The following is an 8,440-nucleotide window of genomic DNA, read 5'->3' on the forward strand; positions in this document are numbered from 1 at the left end:
CTGGAAGGAGAGTTTGGTCCAAATGGTTGGCAGCTTTTCTTAAAAGTTGTGTATTTGAGCCGGGCTCCGTGGCTCAGCCTGTAATCCCGCGCCTTTGGGAGGCTGAGGTGAGTGGATTACCTGAGCCCGCGGGTTCGAGACCCACCTAGGAAGCGCGACCTCACCTCTACAATAAATGAAAAAGTCAGCCGGGCGTGGTAGCGCGCGCCTGTTGTTCCAGCTACTTGGAAGGCTGAGGCAGAAGGATCGCCGGAGCCCAGCAGGTCGAGGCTGCGGTGGCCGGGAGCGGCCACTGCACTCCAGTGTGGACGACAGTGAGACTCCAACTCAAAAAAAAAAAAAAAATAAGTTGTGTATTTGTCTCTTTGGTTCCTGCTAGCATTTAATCACCAGGATCTAGAGGAGCAAAAAATGGCTCATTCAGTATATTAGTTAATGACATCATACAGTGTCCACAGCAGGTGGACAAGAAGTACTAGCTGGTGTAGATTTTTTAATTTTTTTTGAGCCAGGCAGTCACTCTATTGCCCAGGATGGAGTGCACTGACACAATCATGGCTACTACAACCTTAATCTCCTAGACTTAGGTGATCACTCTGCCTCAGCCTTCTGTAGCTGAAACTACAGGTGTACACTACCACACCCAGCTAATTATTATTATTAGTATTTAGTTTATTGTAGAGTTGAGGTTGTACCATGTTGTCCAGGCTGATCTTGAACTTCTGGGTTGAAGCAATCTTCTTGCCTTGGCCTCTGAAAGTACTGGGATTACAGGCCTGGGCCACCACATCTGGCCCAGATGTTGATGATAGTTGTTTAATTTTACATTTTTAAAAATTATTTTTAACTTTTTTTGTACAGATGAAGTCTTGCTACGTTGTCCAGGCTGATCTTGAACTCCTGACCTCAAGTGACCTTCCAGCCTTAGTCACCCAAAGCACTGGGATTACAGGCCTTAGCCACCATGCTTAACTTGACTTTTTTTTTAGAGGTTAGAATGAGGAACTCGAGGCAAGTCTCATAAGGGTCAGAATTTTAGAGGTTACTCAGAATCTGGACCTCTAACAATTGTGAGAGTCATGTGAAGGCACTGATCAGATATTAGGGAAGAAAGAAGCTGAAAATTACAAAAACAAGGACCTAAGGCAGGGAATAATTGAGATTTCTGGCAAAGGATCAGGTCTAGGATATACATGAGGTCTGACAATTAAGTTTGTGAATTCATCCTAGAAAAAGTACTACATACCTCATGGCTGAATATCACCCCGGTCTCCTTCAAAGTACTCCTTTTGGGAAGCTATGCACTGATGCCAGCATCTGGTCTACCCCTCAAAGGAATTTTGGAACTCTTTTTCTGGAATGGCCATCAGAGCCGTCATCATATTACCCTCGATGTCCCCAAAATGTCTTCCTTTCACTATTTCCTTTATCACTGGGGGCCAGATCAGGTGAGTAGGAAGGGTGTTCCAATACGGACATTTGTATACTGGCTAAAAACTCCCTCACTCAGTGCTGTGTGAGCTGGTGCATTGTCGTGGTGCAAGAGCTCCTTTGGGACCATTTTTGCACATACCTTTCTCATGCCAAGATTTCCAGTTAAGATTTTCCTAACTATTTCTCTACGAATGTTTATTTGGTCTGTTATGCTTCTCACAGTCAGCCGATGAGTGTGATGCACAATTAGATGAGTTTTTTGATATTTTTGTCAGTTCTGCCTGTTACTGGCCATCCTGGCCTCTCCTCATCCGTGACACTTTCTGTCCCCTCAGAAATACATTAAATCCATTTGTACACTGCTGTTTTCTTCATGACATCATCCCCAGACCCTTGGATTAACATGTCCCTGCTTTCACTTCCACTCTTATCACATTTAACAAGAAATGTAATGTTTGTTCGTTGCTCTAATTTGAGCTCCAACATTCTCGCAACAGCACACCAAAACATGCAACAGCAACAATGAACGCCACTCAGCAAGACACTGTCACACATTGACATGAACACAGCTGGGAGACATTGATATATCAAGGTTATGAAACCTTATGAGTTGTTTATATAGCGCTGCTTATGTAAGCGCAGGGTGGCAAGTTCGCAAACTTACTTGTCAGTCCGCATATGACATGTAATATTTGCAGCGACCTTGTGGGGCGAGATAGCAAATTCTGCTGCAGAAAACTTCTTGAGGGCCGGAACTATGACTTATTCATCTTTACATCCCTGAGACATCATAAGTCATTGGCCCTCCATGCATGTTTGTGGGATGAATTAATCAATTTAGAATGCCAGGAGTAAAAAAGGACAGGGTAATTAAATAATTTTTGCTTCTGCACAGAGTATGGCTTGGCAAACTATGACCCGTGGGTCATTTCTGGCTGCCACCTGTTTTTGTAGCTGTTTCATTGGCACACAGCCATGTTCTTCTGTTTAGATATTGTCTTTGGGCATATTCACACTGCACTGGTCTAGATGAATAGTTGTGAGTCTGAACAATTTTCTGTCTGGTGAAACCTTAAATAAATAAATAATTAATTAAAAGATTGGACAGTGATTCAGGCCTGTAATCCTAGCACTTTGGGAGGCTGAGGCAGGAGGATCACTTGAGGCCAGGAGTTCGACATCAGCCTGGGAAACGTAGCAAAATCCTCATCTCTACAAAAAAAAAAAAAAAAAAAGACTTGCTTCTCCTGGCATGGAGGTTTCCTGGTGACTCGGTCACAGCATGGCTAACCCAAGTCCTTCGGGTAGAGGAGATTGAGAGCAGCCAGCTGTCCCATCGGAAGGGTAAGAGCAAGTCCTGGAGCAGAAACAGAGTAGGGTAAGAGTTCTGTCTTAGCCAAGAGGAAATAGTCATCTTGATTCAAACAAGATCCAAACCATCATTCTTTGCATTTCTCTGATGGCACTGATCACATTGCCCTTCAGGTTTATGTGTTCTTTCTCCTACTCAGTGTGAACTGGGTGAGAGCAGAGACCATATTTTGCCCCTGTTCATATTCTGAGTGTCCAGAGATACTTTAGCATAAATAGGTGCTCATTTAAAGTATCCATTGCAGTTAGCAGGATTGTGGTACTATTGGAAGAAGAGGGAAAGCGAGAGCCAGCAGCTTTTTAAGTATGGTTCAGCGAGAGATCAGTTAAATAAAAACTAGTTTGGAGTAGAGCGTTTGGGCAAGTGGTAGCACCAAGAGACAGCTGTGCGGAAGCCTGCTTAGAAACTCACATTTTTCTGAGGCTTTTTATTTCCCAAAGGCCTGAGAATATTTGTCTTTTCTGACCCAGGAGCAGATTCTCAGGCTTAGCGCATTCTCAGTTGTTAAATGGCTTTTCTGATCCCTTTGAGACAGGAAATTATTTCCTTTGACACACAAATCCTGAGCCTGTGTCTGATAGCAGGGCCTCCTACTCACTTATTTGTCCAATCACAACATTCATTCAACAAACTTGTAAGGAGTTATTGCTATGTGTCTGGCTCTTTGAACGTGGATTTAAGCTCTGTTTGTTTTGTTTAAATCAGAGTCTTACTCTGTCACTCAGGCTGAAGTACAGTGGCATGATCATAGCTCACTGCAGCCTCAGTCTCCATTGCAGCTTTGTTCCTCCCTCCTCAGTCTCTCAAGTAACTGAAACTATAGGCGTGCACCACCATGCCCAGTTAATTTTTTAAAAAATTTTTTGTAGAGACAAGGTCTCACTATGCTGCCCATGTTGATCTCAAACTCCTAGCCTCAAGCAATCCTCTCACCTCGACCTGTAAAAATGCTGAAATTACAGGTGTGAGCCACTGTGCCCAGCCTTGCTTTTTCATTATTATGGTCTAGATATTTATCCCCTCCAAATCTCATGTTGAAATTTGCTCCCAACATTGGAGGGTGGGACCTAATGAGGGTGTTTGGGTCTGCCTGAGAGTGGATACCTCCTGAATGGCTCAGTGCCATCGATGAATGAGTTCCAGCTCTATTAGTAGCAGCCAGAGCTGGTTGTTAAAAAGAGCCTGGCACCTCCCTGTCTCTCTCTTGCATTCTCTCTTGTCATATGATCTTGTACAAGCCACCTCACCTTCTGCCATGGGTAGGAGCAGCCTGAGGCCCTCACCTCAGGTGCATGCTTCTTGTACAGCCTACTTTTCCAAATAAACCTCTTTTCTTTATAGATTACCCAAGCCGCAGGTATTTCTTTATTGCAACACAAAAATGGACTAAGACAATCATCACAGAGTTCTAAAATGATAAACACGAATTTTTTATTTTTTTGAGACAGGGTCTTGCTCTGTTGCCCAGGCTGGAGAGCAGAGGGGCTCACTGTAATCTTGAACTCTTAGGCTCAGGCTATCCTCCTGCCACAGCCTCCCTGAGTAGCTAGGACTACAGGTGCATGTCATCATGCTTGACTAATTTAAAAACAATTTGCCCAGACTGCTCTCAAATTTCTGGCCCCAAGTGATCTTCCCGCTTCTGCCCCCAGAGTGCTGGGATTACAGGCATGAGACACCGTGCCTGGCTAAACGTTAAAATGGATTGGGAATGTTACTACGTATTGGTGTAAGAGTAGGTGGGAAGGGTGTTGGGTGACTGGTGCCTTATTTTTAGATTCCAGGTGGGTCTACACCTGAGAGTGAGAGAAAGAAGAGTCCAGGTCTGTGTAAAGGGGCCTGGACAATTTCTACTTTTTGTTTCCTATCTGGGATAAGTCAAGTGTGTCTGTCAAAGGCTTCCCAAAGAGAAGAAGCCTTTGGCAGACATATTTGGGTACTCATATTGTTTTATCCTATTTCTACTTTTGGGAGTCAAGAGGGGGGTAGATATTGCCTAAGCTTGGTTTTGCTGCTTTGATGAAATTCCTTTACGCATGCTTACACTTAGATATGTGAAACCTTGGGTATGAGAAATACCTTTTTCAGGGGACTAAAAAGACCTTTTGAGAAGATTTACAAGATGTACTTAGTATGCAAGATTAATTAAACTGGAATAGAGGCTGGGCGCGGTGGCTTATGCCTGTAATCCTAGCACTTTGGGAGACCGAGAGGATTCTTTGAGTCCAGGAGTTAGCAACCAGCCTGAGCAACATAGTGAGACCTCGTCTCTACAAAAAATAAAAAATTTAGTCCGGCATGGTGGTACACACCTGTAGTAGTAGCTGCTAGGAGGTTGATGACATCAGTGCTTTTCTTTCTCTTTCTCTTTTTTTTTTTTTTTGAGTCAGAGCCTCACTCCGTCGCCCAGGCTGGAGCGCTCATGGCCATCCCAGCATCGACCTTGCTGGGCTCAGGCAATCCTTCCACCTTAGCCTTCCAAGCAGTTGGAACTACAGGCGTGCACTACCATACCCAGTTAATTTTTTGATATATTGTAGAGACGAGGTCTCGCCAAGTTGCCCAGGCTGGTGTTGAACCCCTGGTCTCAGACAATCCTCTCGCCTCGGCCTCCCAAAGTGCTGGGATTATAGGCTTGCACCACCACGCCCGACCCAGTGCTTGGGTTTAAGAAAACTAATTACACTTAACTTTTGGAAATTTGGAGTTGTTGAATTGATTTGATGAAGACAACCGGGCAGAAAAAGCATGTACTGTATTGACGGTGCTCCTAGGCAGAACTGGGCTAACTTTGTCTTTAAAACGTTCAACTTTCCTTACAACACCCTTCTCTCTCAGTGGCGCCTGCCCCCTCCCTCCTTCAAGTGCCTGGTACCTTTTTTTTTCTTTCTGTTTTCCTTATCCAAGCATGACTCGAAGAACAAAGTCTCTCTAAGCCATCAATGACAGATGAGGTTCAAAGTGTCTCTGATTCAGGGGTGTTTGTATTTTGCACGAGATCCAGCCTTACGTTTTCTGAGGCTGGATTGTGAAATGCAAAGAAATGAACTTGGGGTGACTCTTTGATATGACAGCCTTCTAGATCCTTCACAGAACCTTGTTTTACAGGCAGACCTTTTTTCCTCCTGCCTTCCTCTCACCCTTCTTTCCATATGTATTGAGTTTCTAATCTACCCCAGAGCCTATTTCCAGCTCCTGGGTATAGAACAGTGGATGACAGAGACATGGAACCCATTTCTGTGGGAAACTTTTATTCATATGGGCAGACAGAAACACCTAAGTAAGCAAACAATATTTAGGAAGGATGCATTATATAAGTTAAACAGAAGAGGATAGTGGCTATGAGTATCTGTGGAAGTTATCAAAGCAGGTGCCTTTGAAGAAGAGATATTTGGACTACCTCTCAAATTAAGGGAGCCAGTCATAGGAAACTCTCCAGGAACAGTGTGTCAGGCAAAGGGAACAGTGTGTACAAAGGCTCTGAGACAGGAATGATTTTACTGTGCGTGGGCCAAAAAGAAGGTCAGTGTGATGAGTAAGGAGACAGGGGGAGACAGGGGGAGGGTAGTTCAAGATGAGATTGGAGAGGAAAAGAGGGACAGAATCCCATGGGGCCTTTGGGCAACTGTAAGGAGTTTGGATTTCAGTTCAGTGAGTATTTGTCAAGTAATTTAAGCATTTGACAGTGTCCACATGACTTTGTCAGATATTTATGCTAACATTACCACCTGTGTTATTTCCTGTGGTTTTATTCTTCATGGCCGACCATTAGCTTTGTAGCAGCCTTCACCAATCCAAAGACTTTCTTCCTGTGAGAGCATTTCTAGCATGCTCTCTGCTGCCCATTTTTGTGTGTGACATACTCTGCTTTTTGGTTGATAAACTTTCACCCCAGAAAGAGTACGAGCTCTATAAGTTTTAGAGACCCCTGTTTGCCCCACAGTGCCTTCCAAGGTCCCCTGCTTCCTAAATATTTAGAAATAACTGTTCATGAATTACTTAGTTCTTTGAGGTAGATTAGAGGAGGAGAAGGCGGTAGAAACTTTTATTTCGACCCATCACAGGGCTGAGGGCGATGTCATGCACAGAGGAAACACACAAGCTGAGTACGCCCAGGCGTGGAGAATGTGTTTGATCATGAGACTTGGGGAAACAAGGATTGAGATAGAATAGTTGATTTGTAGACATTGACTTTTTCAGGGTCTTAATGCGTTAAAGTAACATTTAGCCACAGATAAAGACTTTTTGCATGCCAATCAAACAATAAAACTGCAGTTGATTTATACATGTATATACTTAGTATGATACCTTATTTTTAAAATATTTATTTATTTATTTATTTTTGAGTCAGGTCTCACTTTGTCGCCCAGGCTGGAGTGCAGTGGCACGATTACGGCTCACCACCTCTGCCTCCTGGGCTCAGGCAATCCTCCTGCTTCAGCCTCCTTAATAGCTGAGAACACAGCCCCACACCGCCTAGCCTAGCTATATCTGTATATAGATAGATAGAGATAAGATAGATATTTCTTTCTTTTTTGAAGAGATGAGGCCTTGCTAAGTTGCCCAGGCTGATCTTGAATCCTGGGCTCAAATAATCCTTCTGTCTCAGCCTTCTAAAGTGCTGGGATTAAAGTGCTGTTTTCTGTTTCACATTATGAATGCATGAATGACAGACTCACTGTTGGGCCTTTAAGTTGTACGGAAGTTTCAGTTCATATACTGCAAGAGTTAATCAGCAGGTCTGTCCGTGTCTACTCTGTCAATATGCTCGATGGGTTTCCTATTTCTAGACCCAGGTCTAGCCTTTGTAGTGGAGGCTCTAAGGAAAAGCGTTCAGTCTCCTTGGTCATCTGGGCTGCTCTTATTACCTTTTGCAGTGCCTTGAAGTGCAACATTTGCATCCCTACATGGTTTCTGCATAAAAGTTGTTTTGCCTGGGTAGACTTTGCCTTTGATACCCAGTTGTTTGTTGAGTGCTGCAACTTTGAGATGAAGTGTTCAGCAACAGCCCATCATGATGCTTAACTTAGTACCCCTGGACTGCAGTTTGTAACTCAAAGTAACTATCTAGTTATTTCTATTCCAACTCATGAGGAAGGGCAACTTTGTGCCCTGCATTTAGAGTTAGGAGACTGACAGCCTGGGCGACAGAGCAAGACCCCACCCATCTTTACAAGCATATATAAAAATCCCAGCTACTCGGGAGGCTGAGGCGGGAGGATCGCTAGAACTCAGGAGCGTGGAGGCTGCGATGAACTGTCCTTGCGCCACTGCTCTCCAGCGTGGATGACTATAAATAAGTAAATAGATAAGTAGATACATAAATAATCCCTGGGGCACAGAGTAGGTGTTCAATACGCATGAAGGAACAAATACATGGACGCCTGCACCTGCTTCCCTTTTCCACCTGCACCTGTGAGCTCCTCAAAGACAACTCTGAGGCTGGACGCGATGCCTCGGAGGCCGTTGCGGGAGGCTCGCTCGAGGCTAGGAATTAGGGACAAGCCTGGGCAACATGGCGAGACCCGGTATCCAAAGAAAGAAAAAGGAAGAAAGTTTAGCCAAAGGGGACGGCGAGAGAGAGCTGGCGGCGCACTGGGGCTGGGCAGAGGCGGGACTGGCGCGCTCCGGATC

Source organism: Carlito syrichta, unplaced genomic scaffold, assembly GCF_000164805.1.
Source record: "Carlito syrichta isolate Samal-C Ts95f unplaced genomic scaffold, Tarsius_syrichta-2.0.1 Scaffold305037, whole genome shotgun sequence".
Classification (NCBI taxonomy): Eukaryota; Metazoa; Chordata; class Mammalia; order Primates; family Tarsiidae; genus Carlito; species Carlito syrichta.